Genomic DNA, 23,838 nt, shown 5'->3' with positions numbered 1-23,838 from the left:
GAGATGTCCATTTCCCACATATGCTTACAGCCTGACACTCTGTTTTCCTAGCATAAGTGAAGAAATTGCAAAAGTTTCAGTCTTTAAAAATTTAATTGGATCTATTTTTGAATCTCAGTTTGACTGTATAGTGCCCAGAGGGAGCCACAGAAATATCTTTAAAGGAGCTAAAATAGTGTTTCTATTCATAAAAATGTCACGGCTTTACAGTCCAGTATCTCATAGCTCTGCAGGCTAAAAGTGAGTGCAAGTCTCGAAAGGACAATGTCTTCCCAGTGGAACAAAGTGTTTCACTATGGCCTTACAGAACCAAAAGACATAAAACTTCCACCTTAAGAAAACAAATAAACCCACAAAGAATGGAGACATAGCTATAACAAAAAAATAGGTGTAAACTTTTCTTATCCTAAGATTGAAACAGGTTAAGATATGGTGGAAAGACAAGAGTTTAGTGGTAGTGTTTGGGCGCAGAATTAAAGTTCCTTTCATAATGTGGTCACTGTTTTATAAATAAGCTATTTGGAGTCAACCTGACTGTATGAAAAAATCCTGTGAAGCTAAGCTAATGGACAGTTGCAGCTGCCAAAAGTATATACAAGGTATAATGTTATACCACAATGTATGTAAAAGTATCAGGAATGCCATCGGTATGTAGGTAGTATCTACTAGTCCTATTTCTGGGGTGTCACTTCATAGGCAATAGGAGATGTATTATTGCCCAGGAAAAACAAAAAAATAAACAAGCACAAAATCCTTAAAATTTGTCTCATTCCTCTTCTTCCTTCACCTCTCAGAGACAAATACCATAGGAATGACACCTTCTCTTTCAGCAAATTACATCATAACGTTAATCTTTGAGGCAATCTGACTCTTGTTCTTGTTTTACACAAATGTCTTCGTCTTGAGCCAGCAACTATGTTGTACACAACAGGGTTTTTAAATTCTGGCTCAATTTCCACCTCTTTACGTTTTTATGTGTAAAATAGTACTGCTTTCTTTCACATTGTATTCAAGTATGTTCTCGCAGGTGTTTTAAATCCTCTTCCACCTTAAGGCTTTATTTGAACTCTTTGTACTAGTCCTTGCTACGACTTGTTCTCAGACACTGGATGAAGGCAGACCTGGCAGCTTTCAGAAGTCTTAGTGGTGAAATGAACAAAATCAACAACAAATGAACAAAGCTAAAACAAACCTGAAAAGATTGAATGAAACAAACAAACAAATCTACCAACAAACCAACCAACCAACCAACCAAAAAAACACCACAAAGCAGACTAGCAAGCAAAATCTTCTACATATAATCATGAGACTCAAGAAAATTTGAGGGAGAAGTTTAGCAATTCAACAAATTTCAATTTTTTAGATAAACCAAGGATAATCTGAAATATAAAAGCACTCCTCTAAATCAGGAGTAGGTGCCAATAGGAAGCAAGACAGCTGGAAGGTAACTTAATTTGTGACAAGAATCCATTTACTGGTAAATAAGTTCATGTTTTTGATAGTTCTGCTAATTATGGTAAAATAATCGAACTATAAATCCATAATACATGAAAAATTTAAAAAAAAAGAGAGTGACTTTAGGAAATGAAATAGAATGAATTATAAAGTCTTAAGGCCTAAGGGGGAAAAATAGTGAGGATTGAAAAGGTCTTACATAAATTTGAGATAATTATAGCCAGTTAGAAAAATATCCACTGAGAAAATTTTTATGGTTAAGGGTTACTTTGAGTACCCTGAACATGTGCATTATCCATTCTTGGGCTTTAGTGAACCAAAAGCATTAAGAGAGCAAGGCACATTGGGTTCACAGAACAGCACATATGATGGTGCATTTCAGTTGCATCTATGAATTAAAAAGACCAGATCACAGTCTAAGCACTGGCACACGGATGTTTATTTTATCAAATTATTTGATAGACACTGTTACCATTATGGTCCATGAAAAACTAGCAATTTCCCGCGCATGGTTTCATTTGTGGTTGACAGCTGAGATGCTGCCATGCATTGCAGATGTTCAGACATGAGCCACACCATCTTACTGATCTGAAGAACTTTCAAATGCTCTCTGGTCTCTTTTTTTCTCCTAGTTTAGGTAGAGTATTTTTGATACATAGCACAGCATAAGACAATGACTTATTTCTAGTCTACAAATAGGACATGAAAAAGAAAGTAAAAACTGTGAAAAAGGAGGAAGTCCCACAGAAATTCCTGTCAGAATAATTTTCATTGCAACAGAAGATAAATGGTCGATTTTTCTGAATAAAATCAAGAAACTTGTTTTATTAATTTTTTTTTGTCATTGAACACAGGTGCATAAACTGGCCTTTGTCAATTTTTTCTCAGTAGCATTGAAACAAAAATGGATGATGGCGAGTAAATAGTTAAAATACATAACTTAAGTTAACTCTAACCATAGGCCTATATAAACTATATTCAGGAAAAAATATGTAATAAAAAATCTTTGATTGCTATTATTATAAATGTTTCTATCAACACTTTTTTCCCCCCCTCTGGTGGGGTTATTTTCCTATAGCAATTAGCAGTAGTGATAATTTGCTTTCCTTGACATTAGATAAAATATTCCCAGTGAATGGTTGTTTTTCTAATCTTTGTGATGGAGGCAAAACAGCTTCCTTGGTCATGAACTCAGCTTTCAAAGACCTTAAAACTTTCAGATACTGGTGTAAACTGAGAACTTGCAGAAACCGAAGGAGTCTCTCCCTCATTAAGTGCTCTTGCACATTCTGATGAGAGTTTTGAAACTCCAGAGGCCTCCAGTTAACCTTTTTCCATCTCCCATTAAATACTTTCCAGACTGATGATTGTTTACATTCATGAGCTATGCAATGCAGTAAGCCAGGAATCATAAAGAGCTCCACTCTTCCAAGTCCAGAAGACAGAACAGAGGGGATCATTTTACTGCAGTCAAATAATCTAATATTTTCCACAGTATTTTGTTTTGACTTGGGAACTACACTACTTATTCTCAGAGGTCAATTATGTTGATTCTTTTCTCTTTCTAGTCAAATTTGTCCAATAATCCTCCTTGGTTATCTGAGTTCTTTTTTTTCTGAAACTGCCTTCTGTCACAGAGAGATAAGTTGTGTCTGATGCCTTAGGCTACAGAAGGCCAAAATATGTTTTGTTCAGTCTATAGGACACTGGCGGAGGAGCAATGCCTGTAACTGTTACTCCTTCCCATCTGTCCTGTCTCCTTGATATGTTTGTGAGTCTTGTTGAAGTCTCAAAAGTGCTTGGTGTCTTCAGACATTTAAATAAAGTGCTTTTTGGGACCCAGATGTTACATTCTTATTTCTCTGGAGAAAACTCAGCTTGCTGATCCTGTTAGCATGATCAACTGGCATAGTTTCCTGTTGAGACAGAAGTAAAAGGGACAGTCAAGTGAAAAAGGAAAGGAAAGGAAAGGAAAGGAAAGGAAAGGAAAGGAAAGGAAAGGAAAGGAAAGGAAAGGAAAGGAAAGGAAAGGAAAGGAAAGGAAAGGAAAGGAAAGGAAAGGAAAGGAAAGGAAAGGAAAGGAAAGGAAAGGAAAGGAAAGGAAAGGAAAGGAAAGGAAAGGAAAGGAAAGGAAAGGAAAGGAAAGGAAAGGAAAGGAAAGGAAAGGAAAGGAAAGGAAAGGAAAGGAAAGGAAAGGAAAGGAAAGGAAAGGAAAGGAAAGGAAAGGAAAGGAAAGGAAAGGAAAGGAAAGGAAAGGAAAGGAAAGGAAAGGAAAGGAAAGGAAAGGAAAGGAAAGGAAAGGAAAGGAAAGGAAAGGAAAGGAAAGGAAAGGAAAGGAAAGGAAAGGAAAGGAAAGGAAAGGAAAGGAAAGGAAAGGAAAGGAAAGGAAAGGAAAGGAAAGGAAAGGAAAGGGAGAAAAGAAAAGAAAAGAAAAGAAAAGAAAAGAAAAGAAAAGAAAAGAAAAGAAAAGAAAAGAAAAGAAAAGAAAAGAAAAGAAAAGAAAAGAAAAGAAAAGAAAAGAAAAGAAAAGAAAAAAAGAAAAGAAAAAGAAACTCCCCCAACGACCTTTATATGATACGTTAGAATAAAACTAGTTTTCACAATTATTTTATTTCACTTGCTTGGTATTATTTTAATATGAGTGGATTTCTAGCTTTGTTTCTTTTTGTTTTCTCTTTCTTATGCATCAATATCTAGACCTACAAAGTCTGCATATTCTTATACAAACCTGCTGCTACTCATAAATATTGGTTGAAATATTAAAGTTTGAAAACTATGTTTTGTTTCTATTATACCACTGGAATAGAATGCTTTTCTTCAATTAGACATGAATGTCAGCATAATTTTCAGTATATTCCTGCACTTACAAACAAGGCATTCATTTATCTATGTAATTTAAATACACACACACATATATACACAGAGTTTTTTCACTGTGATATTTAAGCATTATAAATATTCATCAATAAATAGCCATATAATAGAATTACATACTTTTTCTACCTTTCACTCCATTATGCATACTTACAGGAGTGGTATAAGAGAGATATACTTCTTGTCTTCTCCAAATCCTTTTTTTTTTTTTTTTTTAATTGGAAAGACAGTGATTTTCAGGTTTTTTCATTGGCATGATAGGGGATTTAAATAATGAAAATTCCTGGATTTGATATGTGGGAAATTTGTGGGGAATTACTTTGTTTTAGCAACATTTTTCAACACAGTTATGCTAGATGTTCAGGATTTCAGTGGGACTATTTTGTGTGATGGTAAGCGCACTTGCAAAGGTTTACAGCATGAGACATACCTTCCTTTTAAACTTCTGTGTTAAGCAAATAATTCAATGCTTTCTTCAATAATAAAGACCAATTCAAGAAATCCATTTCTACCTCAATTTTTATTCTCTAACTGAAAACACTGGATTTCTGGCTCAGACATGGATGGACCCATCCATGTTGTGGCTGTTTAAAGTTAGGCAAAATTAATCCCACTTGAATGTTTTACAAAAGTCATAGAAACTCCTTGGCATCAATCTTAGGGTGTTTTTATAACTGTTAACTGCAGGTTTTAATTTCTTTATTTTGTTAAGATCAAAATGATGTGTAGGTTTGTCACATGGGTTACCCATAAAGAAGCCAGAGATTAAAATGACTGATTTCTATCATCCTGATATAATAACAAGATGCAAATGCTCAGCTTTGTGTGTCTGAGATTAATAAAGTTAAAAAGAGATCAATTAGATAAAAAGTATTGTGATGCATATGTGGTTTTACAGATTTTGGAGTTTTTTCTTGTTGCCATATATCAAGGGAAATGTGGTTATGTAAGTGACAGTACACTGAATACTACTTGACAGGTAAGTCCTTCATATCACATTATACCTTGTTATGTTTTCAGTTTATTTCAGTTTTTGGTTTGGTTTTGGTTTTTTGGATTTTTCAACACTTCTGGTAGCTATTTTCCACAGTCATATATAAGGATTGTTATACACGTGTCACAGTAAATTGGTTATCGCTTTTCATTTCCTAATAAGCTTGAAAAATATATCCTTTGAAATGTCAGTCACTGAGGCACAGGTATTCATAAACTGCACTAATCCCTGGATTATCTTTCCAAATATGTTTCATCTCGAATATTTTTTAATTCTGAAGGTAATTACATTCATTTGTCCAGCACTTTCTGTTTTTTCTCATTTTCTCTTTTTTTGTCCTTATAAGTTTTATTTTTCCATCAGAGGAAGTAAACCTTAAAAAGCACTACGATTACAGCAGTATTAAGATCTCAGACTCCTTTTCCTTCTGGTATATGTTACAGACTTAAAAACTATAAAAAGACTTAATGGGACAAATCACAGCATGAAGCCATTCTAATTTTCTGTGTGCTTTAGTGCAATAGTTGACACACAAGAAATAAGTTTGGATCATAACATCATAGAATGGTATGGGAATTTTAAAGATCATCTAGTTTGAATACCCCTGGCATGGGCAAGTGCATCTTCCCTGACCAGGTTGCTCAGGGCCCCATCCAGTCTGGCCTTGGACACTTCCATTTGCCACAGTTTCTCTGGGAAATCAGTTCCAGGACCTCACCAGTCTCACGTTAAAATTATTTTTCCTTATACATGTAACCAGAATCTCTTCCATTTTAACACTGTTTACCTTTGTACTCTCACTAGAGGCCCTATTAAAAAGTCTTTCTCTGTCATTTTTCTAAATCCCCTTTCAGTACTGAAAACCCATGGTCAGGTGTTCCTGCAGCCTTCTCCAGGTTGAGCAACCCCAACTCTCTCAGCTTGCTTTTCATATCAGATATGTTCCAACCTTCTGATACTTTTTCTGGTCCTCCTCCAGACCTCTGTAACAGGTCCATGGCTTTCTTACAGCAGTTCCCCAGATAAGGGTCTCATGATAGCTGAGTAGAGTAGAGCACAAGAATTACCTTCCTCAACATGCTGGCATTGTTGGGGTTTTTTTCAGCCCAGGATACAGCTGGGTTTCTCATCTGTAAGCGCACACTGACAGCTGAAGTTGAATTTTTCATCTACCGCTACACCCAAATCCTTTCTGCAGGGCCGTTATCAATCCATTCATCCTGTGTTAATACTGGTGGTTGTCCTGATTCAGGTGCAGGACCTTGCACTTGACCTTGTTGAACCTCATGAGGTTCATCTGTGCCCACTCCTCAAGCTTTTCGAGGTCCCTGTGTATAACATCTCTTCCTTCAAACATATGAACTGTACCGCTCAGTTTGGTGTCATTTGCAAATTTGCTGAGTGTGCAAACTCAATCCCACTGTCAATGTGATTAATAAAAATGTACCAGTTCCATATAGGCCCCTGAGGGAAACTGGACATTTGGAAGTAAAGCAGATTTCTGCATTCTTCTTCTGAATTTCTCTCTGTTAGTTCTGAAGATCTTAGAATAGGGATAATTTTAAAACACTGTTCTAGAAATATCCACATAATCACCAAGTGAGGAAGTGTGCTCAGAAGGCATAATGCCATGACAGAGAAAATAGCTTTGTCTTGGGACAGGATTAATTAGCTCAAGTGGATTTGTGTTTTATATTTTTGGTTTTCTTCCAGGTCCACAGTTAACAAATCTAGACCTAACTTGTACATTTTTGAAAAAATGTTGCCTAGTATGATGTTGAGGACACCATAAAGTCCACTACATTTTGCATTTTTTTAATAAGAATTTTCCTCGCATGGAACACTATCATCTTGTCTATATTATCATCTTGTCTATTTAATACCAGAAAATATTTTGGTTTTGTTTAGTGTATAAACTTTGCAATGAGTTAATGTATAAGAAACAGAAACAGTCTAGGAGAAAGATTTTCCTTTTAAGAAGGAAGACTATTCTAACTTGTCTTTATTTTTTTTTTTTCCTTCCCTTTTACAAGTAGAACAACAACTTAAATATAAGAGCCTCAGTAAATGTAACAGCTCTGGCAAGCTGGTGTCTCTTATAATTTTTCATGATGACAGTTTATAATGACATACACTGTTATGTTGCCAACTCTCATTAGCGGAAGGTAGCAGAACGCTAGTGCTGTCATTTTCTTAAGCCGCCCTCCTTTTGCTATGGCATGGCATTACATTCTTGTTTTAAATCAAACATCTGCTCTTTGTGTCTACAACCAACCTGAAGACTGCAAAAAGCCAATATTTTGTTATTTATCCAGATAAAGAAGTTGATGATGCAAAAAGGGCGTTTTCTTTTCGCTTTTAATGCCTGAACTAAATCTTTCTTCCAATATTTAAAACTACTCTACCTTTGACAACACTTAGTTGTTTTAGTAAATAATAAATTTATTAAGTCTCATTAAAGAAAGCCTTAACTGGTGACATTCCAATAGATTTTTTTATTGCAATTCAATCATCTTGTTCTTTTACTGAAATGAATAAAACTCCTATAAAACCAAGAATTAAAACCTGGTTCTTAGTAATGACAAACTGACTGCCTCATTGCTTTAAATTCTAGGAAATAGAAGATATAAAATACAAACATTTATCCTAATATGCTACAATCTTAAAAATAAGTTTCATTTTGTGACTAATTCTTGGGTAGAAGACGAAGAATAATCTTTTGAAGAAATTTTCAGTCAATTCTCTTCTTTCCTGAATGTTATTATTTTCCTGGAACTACCAAGGAGATATTTCCTAGTCACGTGTGGCTAAGAACACTAACTGCACAAGAAAAAAAAAGCCAAAACCTTTTAATACAGAAAATATAGTGATTTTAAAAAAGATGGTAAGGAAGAATATTTTCAAAGTTTTTATCTTTTGGTTTTTAAAGATGTGAACTTTGTTTTTATGATCTAGTTCGCATTTCATATTTAATATGAGCAAGAAACATGTGCCTTCACAGAAAAAATAATTCTCTTATTTATTTAATAGCTACACCACCTATAAAATGTGTTTCTGGACAAAAAAAGTGGAACAATGTTGAAATTTTAGGATATCAGAAGTAAAAGATCCTCATGATGGAATTAATTTTCATCCTTTGGGGAGTTGCTAAGTGAAGCTGAATTGATAAAATCTGAACTTATATGCATCTGGAAAAAGAACAGTTTCAACTGATTTTTGATAGACAGTCCTCTTAATATACGAGGACATAAACTAAAAGTCTTAAATTTAAGCGTTTGTTTTATATGTCAGACTGGCCTGATGGTTCCATAATCTGCATCTACAGATTATTAGCAGAATATTGGGAAGGAAGGAATCTGAAAAAAATTTCTGGAGAAAAAAACAACCAACCAAATAACCAACCAACGAACCAACGAACAAAAAAAAAACCCAACCAACCAACCAAACAAACAAAAAAAAACCCCCACAAAAATAAACAAACAAAAAAACCCCAAAAAACCCTCAAAACAAAACAAAAAGCCTCAAAGAAAACAAACTTCTATGTCATTGTTTAGCAAAAGGATTTTTTTTTTTTTTAACTTTCTACAGACCTGACAAGAGACAGCTGTCAGTGGAAAAACCTCACAATATTCAAAAAGACGTTTCATACCCTGAACAGTTCATAATATTGCTGCTCTTCTCCATGATAAGTTTTTCCCTTTCGGGGGAAGAGAATAATAGAATGTCTCATCAGAAGGGATCCATAAGAAACAATAAGTCCATCTCCCCACTTCTCTCAGAACTACCTACAATTACACCACATGGCCAAGAACAACAGCCAGTTGCTCCCTGAACATTGAAAGGCTTGGTTCCATTACCACTTCCCTGGATAGTTTTTCCAGGGACTGAGCAGCCTGTGGGTGAAGAAAGTTTACTTAGTGTCCTATCTGAACCTCCTCTCACGTAGTTTCATTACGTTTCCTCTTGTCCTATCAGGGCTCATCAGAGAAAAAAGATCAGAACCTCCCCTCCACTGTCCACTGTGATGAAGTTGCAGTCTATGATGAAACCATCCCTCAGCCTTCTCTTCTTCAAAGGAAACAAAACAAGTGACCTCAGCTGCTTGCCCTCAAGGCAATGGCATTTTCCATTTGATGACTGTTTCTTCCTCAGTTTTCTTGTGAAAGAGGACCAGCTTCCTTTTAGGAATGTAGAAAGAAGAAATACTTTCCTCATCAAAGTATTTTTATGGCAGCTAAAATGCAAAGATATTCCACAACAGTGTGATCTTGTTTTGTTAAGTATGGGGGAAATAATGGACTTCAATTTCTTCATTTGGTGAAGGTGATGTATCAATTTATGCTGACTTTATCTGAGGACAATGTCTGTGTAGCCTGTTTATAACAGTGTTGAATAAATGAAGGTGAAAATTTATTTCTCAATCACGGATTGCAGCTAAGTTACTGTTCAGTGAACTAAAGGCAAGAACAGGAGGCTGGCAGCATTCCATCCCCAAGCCAAGATGGTACTTAAGTGTGTTTGCTTCCCCATTCAAGCAGTAGTGATGCCAAGCTTGCAAAAGTGCTGCAGGAAACTGGATAAAAGACATCTAAAATTTGCAATGATTACCTTTAAAAATTAAACAGATCTGAAAACATTTGAAATATTTATAAGGTAGCTTTGAAAGATATCAAAAGAAAAACAGAAAATAAGGTGTGTCTACAAAATGACGTACAGAATAGGACATGCCAACAAAACTCTAAAATGGGAAAGGACACATGGATTGTGTGAAAATGAGAATAACTGTATTCAGAATGCATTGAGAAGAGACCCCACATGTATCTCAGACAATATGACTCACCTGGTTTTCATTCTAGAAACTCCAAATCTCTTAAAAGCTGTTAATGAGCTCTTTTTTCCGTACCATTATCTCATGAACAAACATATGTATTGAAAAATTAATTTAAAATTTTTAAAAGGGACCCAAAGCCTCGGAAGAATTAATTTCCACCCTCAACATCATATATTTCTGAGCAAGAACCTCAGGATACCAGTGACTTTTCATTACTCCCTGAACCAATTTTTCTTGAAGATGAAAGCTGTAGACCTTAGGACTCAAAGAAGTATATAAAGAAACATAACACCAGAGGAAAAGTGGATATAGTATGTATGTAGTTGCATTATATTACTAAATGTGTTAGCTTCAGTGTAACTGTAATAATAACTTCTTTTGATTGGACACTAAGACCTTAATTAGATTAATAAAAAAAAATTTATGGATTCCACATAGAAGGATTTTGCTCTTAGAAAAAATGCTTCTTTTTATTCTTAGCAAAACTTTGAGTGTAACAAGGAAGGAAGAACAAGCAGGAGCTACTAGTTCCTTATTAACGTATTAATCACTAACTTGTCCTGTCTATACAATAAGGATCTTGTCTCACTCCAGCCTACACAGTGATCCTCTCTATAATATAGTTTAAGATTTTTTGAATCAGTTTACAGAAAGCAACAGCTTACTGCCTTTATCAAGCCAATGGAGAAGTTCAAAACATCTCGTAGGCAGGGCTTTGCTTTCTAGGGTACTGAGCACTGTGTTAAGGTCAATATTAAAAGGCAATCTATGAGAGATGGAATGATTTACAAGGAAGATGGAGTGATTTACAAAACATAACTTTCCCACTCATACTAAGTACTTTGCACTTATACAACTGTGTCTTTTTGAATTGAAGTGGGAAAATATTATTTGAGAATGCAAAATTATATTCTATCAATACTGAGATTTGTTTTAAATCAGATCTCTTTAAATCCACTACCTCTATTTCAATTCATAGATAATAAGGGTAACAAATAAGAATTCTCCTTACCCTTACTGATCAATTGAGTTGCTTTGATATTTGTTGTTGTGCAACTTTTAGCCTGAGGAATTATTGTTTCCCTGTGTAGCAGCTGCAGAAACAGATGCTGGATTTGGTTTGATGGCACACATCCAAAAAAGCTTAAATGCAAAACAAAAATGATTTCTGGTCTATTGCCAGGTGATCCCGCTTTTCCATCTGCTGGGGAGACTTTAATTTGCAACCACTTTAAAAAAATGTTTTGTGGACTTTACAGTCATATTTCTTTTTAAATGCACACTTGACTGGCAGACAAATTTCATTTTGGCAGCTTTCTATGGTTAGATCACCTTATTAGTATTGTTGGGAGTCTCTTCTAGCAAGAATATGAAGTATTTTGTGTAAGTGTCTAGTGAACCTGACTGATACATATGATAAGCATGGTTGGAGGTCCAAGGCCACTTTGGACTAAAAAAAGCAGAAACTTCCACTTTTGACAAAGGTTCACACTTGCAGGTTCAACAATAGCATGGAGTCTTTCCAGATCTTGAGCACAAAATTTATGGCTGGAAAAATATTTAAACACAATGAAGAAAAAAATATATATTTGTAAAATTAAAATTATAAATTTAAAAAAAAAAATTCAGAGCTAATGAACTGAAGAAATGCAAAATTATGTCTGTTCAGTAGTTTATCATGCTAACATAGAAGGGGAGTAACAATATATCCCCTGAAATTTTCTCAGGACTGCATGTTCAATGTCTCCAAAAGACTTTGTTGTACAAGCCCTTTTGCAACATTCTTGATGGCCATTAAAACTGACCAAATCAATAAACAATATGATAAATTAATAAATAGATGAAATAAAATCCCCACTAAATTAAAACAAAACAAAAGAAAACAAAATTGCGATTTCATTCGATAATTTTATTTGCATGGATTACAAGTCATCTGTTATCAGTTGTTGTCTACATTTATTCAAGTGTCTTTCCAATGTCATAATTCCAGAAACCTATATTTCTGTATATCTATGTTTAGGCATTCCAGGATGAACCCTGTCTCTTAAAAAAAGCTGTTGGAATTTAAATTTATTGGCAAAAAAATTGCCTAGGTTTACTGAAGAGAGATTAACAAAATAACATTATTTTAAAAAACCCTTTCTTGTCTGTAAAACTGATTTGAAAACTTCCAGGACTATCCTTCAGATTCTTTTGAAAATCTTTCTACTTACATTCCAACTCCTTCTTCAGGTGGTCCTATATCCACTCCTTTATGCCATCTAAGTAATTTTTTATAACCAATGTCCATATGCAGGGCTAATAATAGACAGTGACTATCAGATAGATTACCTAGGCCTAGAGTTTTGATAAACTCTCTCTCAAAAGGACTGGATGCTTTCTAATGTGGGCTTACTTGACAGCTGATGACATTTTCTGTCCTAGGTTTCGGAGAGGAGGCAAGGGACAGAGGTATTTTTTAAAACTAATTCTGCCTATTCCGATACAAAGCAGATTCACTTCTGCAACCTGTTCATCACTCTTTATTGGGGGTTGGGTTGAGACAATGTGGTGACAATGAAGTAGAGGTGGTGATCGTGACCTAAAACCCAGAAAGTTTGTGCAAACTATGTTGACGGAATATCCTCCTGCCTCATTAGAACTTATTCACTGTAGGAGTCTTACCTGTACTTACACATCACAGAGACAAAGGATATCTTTTTAAGTATTTTTGTGAAAGTGGGCCGTACAATAGGTTAATAGCTTGCTTTCAGGTTAGAAGGTGTTTAAAAAAACCACCAATTTCCAATTTCTGTAATGATATTGTTAAAATTTAAGTCAACCGTTGTGGAACTCAAAGAACTGCAGAGAGATATAGGACTAAAATGCATTGTATGACTGAATATACATAATGGACCCAGCAGATTCTGTTTGTGTTCCCTAACTAATGGGAAATTCAGCCCTGCTGCACATTTCATTTTTTCTGTACTAATCTGTCTTCCAAAGACAGATGGGTTTTGCAACTTGTAAACCTTTTTTTCCTAAAATTGATAAATCATCTGCACAGGGAAGTTTCTCTATTTCTGCCACATTCAGAAAGAAAAAACAATATGAAAACATCCTTCCTACCCTGCCACAAGAGAACATTCGTCCTTCAAATTATCTCAAAGGAATAGTGGTAAGGAAATGCAAGTGCTTAATATGTCTTAAGTGGTACTATACATTGCTAAATACTTCCCTTGCCAATTGTATTCATTAGAGAAGCTCTTAATCTTATTGAAATAAAGAGAGCTCTTCACACTTAAGATTTTTGTGTCTCCTTTTTTTGTTCCCTCTGGGAGTGGTACTCTTCCAATTTATGGCCAGCTAGGCCGTTCTTGACTGTGTGCCATTTCTACGGCCTTTGTAATGACTTAAATTATCTCCCATCAATTTTTCTAAGAGTTAACCTCCGTTAGCTATAGGGACATGAATGTTCAAATTTCTAGAATATGTACTGTCTTCTTTATCCTCACTTTTTTATGGCAGGCATAACAACATCATCAGTTTCATATCCAATAGACAGCTCTTTCATTAGCTCTTCTTCCTTTCAGCACTAGAAAAGGGGGAAGAGGTGATGTCAGACTCAGAGAATCACACTGAACTGCTTTTTTGTTTGGAATACAGTTAATTTTCTTCATAGTAGCCAGTATAGATCTTTGTTTTGGATTTGTGACAGAATAACAGAGCTGACAACACAGCAGTGTTTTAGCTATTGCTAAGCACTCACAGCCTTTTCAGCTTCCCAGACCACACCACCAGTGAAGAGACTGGGGGTGCACAAGAAACCAGGAGGGGACATAGCTGGACAGATGAACCAAATTGATCAAGGGGTATTCCATACCATATGGGCTTGTGCTCAGCATGTAGAGCTGGGTGAAGGAGGGGACATTCCAGATTACACCATTTGTCTTCCCTACTAACCATCACATGTGATGGAGCCCTGTTTTTCTGGGAATGGCTGACCACCTGCCTGCCTATCAGAAGCAAGAATTACCTATTCTGTGTTTCTTGAGCACACAGCTCCTGCTTTACACTTGGAATTGTCTTTGTCCCCTCCTGCTGCTACCGCTGTGGGTGCCAGTGGGCTCCATCCTTGCCTCCCACCACTGCCGCGGGTGCCGGTGGGGTCCGTGCCCCCCTGCCACCTCGGCCCAGCACCAGGCCAGGGCGAGGAAGCCCAGAGGTGGCAGCCTGCCCCGAGCGGCCCCGCCGAGCGGCAGTGCCGAGCTGGGCCACCTGGCCCCGTCGACAGCCCCGAGCCCTCACCGCCCAAGCTGAGCCAGTAAACCCCGCCATGCCGTGATTCTGTTACTATTTGCCAACTTTGTTACACGTGGGTCCTTGCTGCGAATGACAGAGCGGCTCATAATTGGGTGTGGCTTGTATATGGACAAATAACGAAATGTTTGCCTACACCAGGAGATGCGGCTTATAGTCAGTGCGGCTTGTAATCGTGAAATTACTGTACTATCCCAGAAAATGTGAAAGGGAAGAACATTCAGAATGGAAACACCTCTGCCTACTGAGATTTAAGCAAGCAAGGAATCTGGTGGCAAATGATAGTGACTGGAGAATATGTTCTTAATGGATGTGTCTAACCATTTGCCAACCTGACTTGATGTCCTAGGAGTTTTGATGCATGGTCAAAGCTCACATGACGGGTGATGATAGGAGATTGCTAAGGCCTTTCCAGTCCTCCAGCTATTAGCTCTTATAACTCACAATGTGTCCTTGCAAAAAAGATCAGCAGCATCCTGCAATGCATTAGCAAGAGTATGGCCAGCAGATCCAGGAAAATGATTCTTTGTCTCTGTCCAGCACTGGAGTAAAACATTAAGTGCTGTGTTTCCAACTACAGAAAAGGCATGGGTACACTGAAGTGAATCCAGGAGAGACCACCTATATGATGAGGGGCCATGTAGGGAGGTTCTAAGATGGGCAGGTTGGAGAAGAAAAAGGTAGGGGGAGATCTTATTGATGTCTACAGGTACATAATATGAGGATGAAAAAATAATAAAATCTCATAGATTTAATAATAGGACAGAAGCCAAAACACTTTAAAATGCATATAAGAGTATACTTTTTTTGTCATGTGTGTGATCTCCCCAGAGAAACTGTGGAAATTACACATTTAGAGATATTCAAAGCCCCAAGCTGGATGAGGGCACGAAGACCTTTGCCTTACTGGACCACATCTGAAGTGGGCATTAGAATCTTCGAAATCAAGCTGCTCCTTCCAATCCAAATTATTTGTGATTCTGTGGTTCCACATTCTGCTTTCTAACCCATGTAACACTTATGGCTACTTCTCCCTAAATATAACTTATATTGGTGTATGTCCCTGTGAAGTCTGAGTGGTAGGTACATTAACCAGGTATAATGGTGTTGAATTATAATTAAGTTTTTTATTCCTTAGTCTCCCCATAAAATATCCACATGTCTTGTAGGAGGTATTGTATTGCTTCAATATGGAAGTGAAAATTTATTCTTTTGATGTGTTATAGATAAGAATGGATGAGCAGAACAGAATAAATTCAGTGTTTAAGTTTAAACAGTCTAATCTGATTATTTATCAAGTATTTTTCTCTGCAGGTTTTTCTAAATTCTAGTTGAAGGTAATAGTGACTGCCTCCTAATTCACTTAAATGGACCAGATATTTAAAGCATGTATGGAATTGCTTCTTTCTAACCTTATTTGGAGGATTGTCCCCTAATATTGTAAGCTAATTTTGTTTTCGCTAGTAAAAACCAACTCAAATCAGGAATCTTATATTAAAAATTCAGATGTTCCTCACAGGGCTACTCAAGTCATCAAAAAAACTAAGATTAATGTACATAAATTAATATTTAATTTGAATTTTCTCCTTTACATGTTTGGCTAAATTCTACTAACCATGAACTCAACTGTACTGCCCCCTTCTAGTTACATATTAAAATAGAAATACCCTTTTTTCATTTTTTTTAATAGATATTGACCTTACTATATTATAGACAGAATTATCCATAAAAGTATATGAATAAATAGACGATACGTATTATGGAAGCTTTTTCCAAGTGTGTTAGTTTGGTTTTTTTAGCATAACTCACATTGGTGACTTGCAGACCAATAAATATGTAAAACCAGATTACCTTCTTTCATACAAAATTTCTCAAATAATACCATAGGAAGCTCTTATGGAACAGTTTTCCTAAAGGTAAAATTGATTTATGTATTATTTATAGAATAGTATCTCTCTATGCCATATTTACTATCATCCAGAGATCATACAATTCAGATCCTAACTTGCCTTCTGCTAAATAAATATGCCCCAGGATACTACTAATGCATAATATAAAGTGAACTTCACCATCATGATGGTCCTTTCTCTTGAAAAACTGCTTGTGTTTGTGATGATTGCAAATTGTTCCCTGAAAAGAGATAGTTTCATGAAATCTGTTCTCAACTCTCTCTAGCCATAGAAAATATTGGACTCATAGCTATTTCATCTGGTGTTATTTTACATACTATCATTTTACATGTTTCTTTTCTAACAAAGTCCAGGTCTGGAGATAGAAGGATTGCTGCAGTTTTGATCTGATTTACATAAGAATTAAAACCATAAAAACTACAGAGTATGATGTTTTCTTCTAGTTAGCTCAGTAAAAGTAATACATCTCTACAATGTCACTCACTGGATTTAGGTGTCCTCTTGAATTTGATATCTCCCCTAGAAAGCAAACACTTTTTCATGAACTGCTGAAAGTGGAAATACTTACAAACCTTAACGTGGAAGTTGTAGCAGAGGAAGAAAGGGCATTAGATGTTACATAGCAGTCCTTATATAAATGTGTTGAGCCCTTCACAGAATCAAGGTCTCATCAGCATTCTTCTTTGGTTTTGCCAGGTTAGTCTGGGAGGGAAAGCTCCCATTGCAAGCTGTGATGTCTTCATTCATATTACTAAGCATGTGTTCACAAGTGGGTAAGTTTTCATTTTTGAAATTTAGTTCCTGAAAATCCTGTCTGCTCAGCTGGTAGAGCTTGGTGAAAGATCCAGCTCTACATATGAGATGAGATGGGTTCCACAAGCCAAGCTGACCCAAAACAATCCCAATGGTATTAAACTGGATGTTAGACATTAAACTCGCTTCAAGGCACAGAAGGCTCAATTTAATAGACCACATATAGGTCACTACAACAGCTGAAGGTCCCTGGGATATCCTACCTGTTCTACAGATGCTGTTAAAGAATGAACAAGTCTGTATAAGAAAATAATAAGAAAAAGTTTCTATAAATACGTAAACAATAAAAAGGAGGACTAAGGAAAATCTTCGTCCTTTCTTGGATACAGTCAAAACATAGTGACAAAGGATGAGGAAAAGGTTGAGGCACCTAATGCCTTTTCCTTAGTCCTTAATAGTAGGACCACTTGTTTTCTAGATCTGAGCTGGAAGACAGGGACAGGGAACAAAACAGTCTCCACAAAACAAGGGAAAATACTTGGAAATCTGCTGCACCACTTGGAAATACACAAGGCTATGGAGCTGGATGGGATTCACTCAAGGATACTACTCGTGGAGCTGGCAGAAGCACTCACCAAGCAACTCTCCATCATTTACCAGCAGTTCTGGCTAACTAGGTAGGGCCCAGATGGATGGAATTTAGCAAATTTTATGTCCATTGCGAAGAAGGGTCAGAAGGAAGATCTAGGGAGCTAAAGACCTGTCAGCCTGACCTTGGTGCCAGGTCATGAATTCCATCATGCAGCATGTACAGGACTAATGGGGGATAAGGTTCAGCTAGGATGGGTTTAGGAAAGGCAAGTTCTGATTGACCACCTTGATCCTCTTCTGTGACTAGATGACCTGTTTAATGAAAGAAGGAAAGGCTGTGTATGCTGTCTGCCTGGACTTTAATAAAGCCTTTAACAAAGGCTTGAACACATGTTTCCCTCAAAGCTCTCCTACAGGAAGTGGTTGCTCATGGCTTGGATGGGTGCACTGGGATCAGAGAGTGTTGGTAAAGAAAAATCAGGGTACCAACCTCATAGGCATTTTAAACCAGCCCCTGCTGAACATGGGGAAAAACACCTTCTGTTTCCAGATAATGGTAAGTGCAGCCTGGGGTGTTTTACTTCAGCCAATACAAAATTATTTGGCAGTACTGCCCTGCAGGTTCTCCTGCATGCTCCTGCGGAAGAGCAGTTCTCATAGAGCCCTCCTTACTGAGATGATGTCAGGGGTGCAGCAAGGCACCTTCTGAGAATCAAGTAAGTAGAGACCAGTGGTACCAGCAGCAGTTACCCAGGTCCTGAAGCAGCTAAAGGGGACATTGCAAGGAGTCTTACAAGAGAGAGTCCCTGCCCCAGTAGGATATAGAGAAGTAGAAAGAGTGAAACCCATGGATTTAGATACAAAAAGTTTAAGTAATAAAATAAGGAGAAAGGGAGAAAGGAAAAAAACCCATGAAAAAACAAGTGATGTAATAAAATTGCTCTCTTCCTGCTAACTGATGCCCAGCTGGTTGCAAGCAGCAGCCACTCACTGGGCCAACTCCTTCTAGTTTTCACACCGAGCTTGACATTGCATGATACGGAATATTCCTTTGTCCAGTTCTGTCAGCTTCCTTGTGTTCAAGTCTCAGATGAGTGCACTATTCACTGGTTTAAGAACTGACTGGATGGTTGGGCCCAGAGAATGATGACGAATGGAGTTACACACAGATGGCAAATGGACATGAGTTACCCAGACGTCAATATTTCATCCAGTCCTGTTTAATAACTTTATCAGTGGTCTAGATGAAGAGATTGAGTGCACCCTCAGTCTGTTTGCAGATGACACTAAGTAGTGTGTTTGATCTGTTCCACGAAGGGAAGGCTCTGTAGAGGGATCTGGAAAGGTTGGATTGATGACCAAAATCAACTGTATGAGGCTCAAGGTCAAGTGGCATATCCTGCCATTGTGTCACAACAATCCCATGGAATGATACAGGCTTGAGATGACTGCCTTGCAGAGAAACTGCTCAGCAGAAAAGAGCATGAGAATGCTGGTCAACACTCAGTTGAACATGAGCTGGCAGTGTGTCCAGGTAGCCAAGAAGGCCAATGGCTTCCTGGCCTGTATCAGATATACTGTGGCCAGCAGGACCAGGACAGTGATCACACTCCCTTACTTGGCACTGGTGAGGCTGCACCTCTAATTCTGTGTCCTGTTCCGGGCCCCTCATTCACAGAAAAATGCTGAGGTACTGGATTGAGTCCAGACAAGGGCAAAGGAGCTGGTAAAGGGTCTGGAGCACGAGTCTTGTGAGGAGTAGCTGAGGCAGCTGGGTTTGTTTAGTCTGGAGAAGAGGACACTCAGGAGAGACATTATTACTCTTTACAACTGCCTGAAAGGAGGTCGTAGCCAGGTGGGGGGTGGTCCCTTCCCCCAAGTAACAAGCTGTAGGACAAGATAAAATGGCCTCTTGTTGCAACAGGGGTGGTTTACATTTAATGCCAATTAGCTGGTCAAAAACCTCTGCTTTTTTTGGTTTTGCGGTTGAAGATTAAGTCCTTGGGGCGTTGCAAATGGCAATAGGTTTGCCATTTAAGTAGCTGAGTTAATGCCAACTTGCTGACAGACAAATTTTAAGTTTCTGTTATGGGTTGCATTTCAAACTAATTCGCACTTCTAGCAGAGAATAATTACAGTCTTTCCCTGTTAGTTTTAATTTGTTTACTTAATCAGTTTATTTTCAGGATCCCACATTTTTGTATTTCTTTCCAAATATTCTCTGATGTTTGCTGTTGCTTTATAAATTGCAGAAAATTTTTCCACATATTCCCTTTTAAAATTGATAGGTAGTAAACATTCTCAAACTCATATAGCTATTAAGCGTGAACAAACACATACAGAGAATATCACACTTGTCTCTTGCTTGGTCATATTCTGCAATCATCATACTTATCATTAAATAATTATTAGGTAATAAAGTAATAAATAGATTTTTTTTCCTGTAGGCTATGTATATTTTACAACGCTAATTGGTGGATCTGACCTTGAACTCATACTCTCTGGAGGTACTTCTCTATTATGAACACAGGCAATTTTAAGTTGCCAGGATGAAGTCTGAACTTGTGAAAGCAAAACCAGAGCAAAGTCTCAGCTGTGACAATGGACTGAAATCTCATCAGTGTCCCTAACCTTATTATAGAGAAAGAGAGAATACTTAGATACAAATTTGTGGTTTGGTTTGTTTGGTTTGTTGTTATGTACAGTTTTTTATGCGTTTGATAGTTTCTGGTGTATATTTAAGCAAAAAAAAAAAAAACAAAAAACAAAAAACAACAGATTGGCTTAACTATTCATTTTAAGGATTTGCCTTGTTTTTTAACTTGTGGTTAATTCTAAAATGGAATTAATAGTTCCTATTAGCTTATGATGAAAGATTTTTAGAGACAAGTAGTGGTTGGGGGTTTTGGGAGTTTTTAGACTAAGTAAAGTTGGGTAAAATGATGACAAGCTTTTGGGCATGCAAGCCCATCATCAGGGTTTAAAATAGAAACAGCAGCCTTCAAGGCTAAACACGGGGTAAGAGAAATTGCTCTGGGTTTAACTTCATTATGTTAATCATTTGGACAAATTGAAGAAAAAGCATCTAGCACTGGTGAAGCTGAGGGAGATGTGGGTGAGATCCAAGCTCTTAACAGAAAGAGAAAGGCAGTTAATTATTACTTTTGGTATAGTGAAGAGTAGGATGGAAGCTAGGCAAAATGAGTATGCTATCAAACTGGTATATCTACTGAGTCTGTAATTTTTAGTAACTAGCATATCTATAATTCAGTTCACAGGATTGTCTTTTGAGATTACTGTGTACATCCCATTTGAATCAGGATTTGATAGGCAGAGGCCTCCTAGCTGCAATTTTTTGAAATTCCTCTTTACTGTTTGATTTTCTCAGTTTCAGCATTAGAGATTCCATGAAGGCGTGTAGTATATGAAATTAAGTGAGAAATAAGTCTTTGCATGTGTGGAATGTGTGGATTTTGTTCTGCTTCTGTTGTGGGTGAGTTGAAGAAATAGGTAATGGAAAAGTGTTGGAGAGAATTATTTCTGAGAATAAATGAGAAATTAAAAATTCTAGGAGGAGGATAAGATTTCCTTAAGTGATACTGGGTCATGCAGGTCAGCCAGATTATTTTAGGAAACTGTATTTCTTGTGGCTATGTCTAGGATTTCAGGATATGGTTTAAATGAGTGTACCAACCTGTGGCTGAATTTTTATAGTCTGAACATAGAATAAACCTTGAGTGAAATCCAGGCTTCAGACTAGCATTTAAGATCCTTGAAAAGCACAACTGAAATCTCAAAACATATATCACTATGCTGCATCTCTGTCATTTTCCCAGTGCTTCCTCTTCCATCACATCAAGTATAAAATACTTCAGAAGCTGCTATGATATCTAACTTTAAAATGTTGATGGATACCTTCATTTTCCAAAAGGGCAAATAAGTGTATGTTTACGGTTTTTTGGTTCTTTTTTTTTTTTCTGATTTTGAGGCTTAATGGAGGCTCACAAGTATATTTTTCCACCACCAGCAAGATACCAAAAGCCTTTGTCAGTTCTTTAAACCATTTTATTATTGTGATAACTATGCTGGTGGTTGTCTTCACATGCCAATGCACACATCAACATTGTATTTACTTTTATCTCTGTACCCTCTCTCTTTATTTCTGTACGCTCTCTCTTTCTTGTTATTATACACTGCACCCTAAAATTTTAAATATATAATAAGTAGTTTTGCTGGGTTTTTGTGGTTTTGTTTTTTTATTTTTTTATTTCATACATTCATTCATGGCCATATATGCTAAAATAGATTTTGATTCTCACGGTTAAACATAATGGGAAAAATTGGCATGATGCTATTACTGGAAGTTGTTGACACTTAAATCTTAAGTGAGCTTCTTCTGATTTGTTCAAGTTTTTTTGTCACTGTAAGTATCCTTGAGGATTTAGCAAGAAAGTTAGAAATACATGGTAAACCTGAAAATCATGAGAAGCAGTATTAAAACTGTCACGTCATTGCTTCTGCACATTTAATCTTTCTATAGTCTATGGTCATTTGTGTCTAATGAGCAAAGGTATGACAGTCCTAAAGGATCATCTACTATATAGGAAACAGTTAGTTTGAATTTCTAGTGGAGTAAGATGAGGAGAAAGAAAACCATAAACTTTTTAGAAAATAATAGCACTTATTTTGTAGCATCTTCTCTCGAAAAGGTAGAAGAATATCAAAGCAAACACAGAGTAAATACCTGAGTGCTTCATGATACTCCAACTCATAATTTTATCTTTTTATTAATTTCTATTAATTAATTCTAATGTTTGGTGTTTATAAATGTGATTTAAGGTTTCAGTATGCTGTTTGAAAACGTTGCTAGAAAAGTATCTTATTGACTTGAGATCTTGGGTTAGATGCTTATCCTTGCTAATGTTTTGGTACATAACAGCCAAAATGAATTGGTGGATTTTGAGAGGTCATGGGGTAGAAATTTTAGTCTTTTAAATGCTAAATATAATTTATTGCCCACTTGAAATCACCATAGCATATAAGAGCTAGTGAATCATGATGAACCAATGAATACCGGGTAATTATTTAATATTAACTGTGGAATTATGCTGAGGATGTAAATAATACCTTCCTTAACTTCTCCTGAAAAAAAGCCAAGAGAAAAAACAAATCAAGTCTTTGTCAGTGTCTCAGACATAGATGTTCAACAGCACCATAGGAAAAATGCACAATATTTTCCAGTTTTCTTTAATTCCCAACAACTATACAAATAAGCAACATATTTTTTTGTTGCTGGAATTGTAACAATTGGTCTTATGACACAAAACTATTTTACGCTTTTGATTTTGTATTGGAAAGCTTAAAATTGCACAAAAATAACAGCATTCACTTGTTTTAAAAGCACCGGACCCCACCAGGAACATTTGATGTAGCTTTTTGTTCTCTGTTGTAATTTTAGAAAGGGTAAAATTTGTCTTGGAAATATGCTGAATAATTCTAAATAATTCAGGTACCTGCAAATTGGAAAGTATGCCAAATAACAAGCAAAATTTATAATGTTTTTACCCTTAATACGTCAATAGGCAAATCCCATGAGAAAGTGGGACATATCTGATGATTCTTTCCAATAACAGGAATTAGCATCATGATACCAGTAACTGATTCCATCATTGCATCCAGTCATCTAAGTACCTACCTGTAGCCACAAAAATTACCCTAGTAATCCCTCTTTTGCTCCTGAAAATAGGTTTGACGTCTGAAGTATACTAAGAATAAGAGATTAAATTTATCATTTACTTAGACTGTAGCTTACAGTGATCAAGCCCAGAGCTGCCCAGCACAGAGCCCCAATAAGCCGCAGTCATAACTTTCAAATCTCATCCTCTAGTCTTTTTCTCATCCACTCTATTTATCTCCACTGCACATCCCTTTCTCCTTCCAAGTCTCCTCCAAATACAGAACCTGTTCTTAATTATGTTTTCCCCATTGATCTCAATTTTTACTGCATTTGCTGCCAGCCTTCCTAGTTCTGATACCACAACCTGGATCACCTGTGAATTTTACCGTGTCACAGCTGGATGTAGGAGGGCATCTTACTCCCCTCACAAGAGCTTATCTGTTACTTGTTAACC

The sequence above is a fragment of the Catharus ustulatus genome, chromosome 2 (genome assembly GCF_009819885.2).
Source record: "Catharus ustulatus isolate bCatUst1 chromosome 2, bCatUst1.pri.v2, whole genome shotgun sequence".
Taxonomy (NCBI): Eukaryota; Metazoa; Chordata; class Aves; order Passeriformes; family Turdidae; genus Catharus; species Catharus ustulatus.
The sequence above is the reverse complement of the archived record's forward strand: the minus strand, read 5'-3'. Positions refer to the sequence as shown.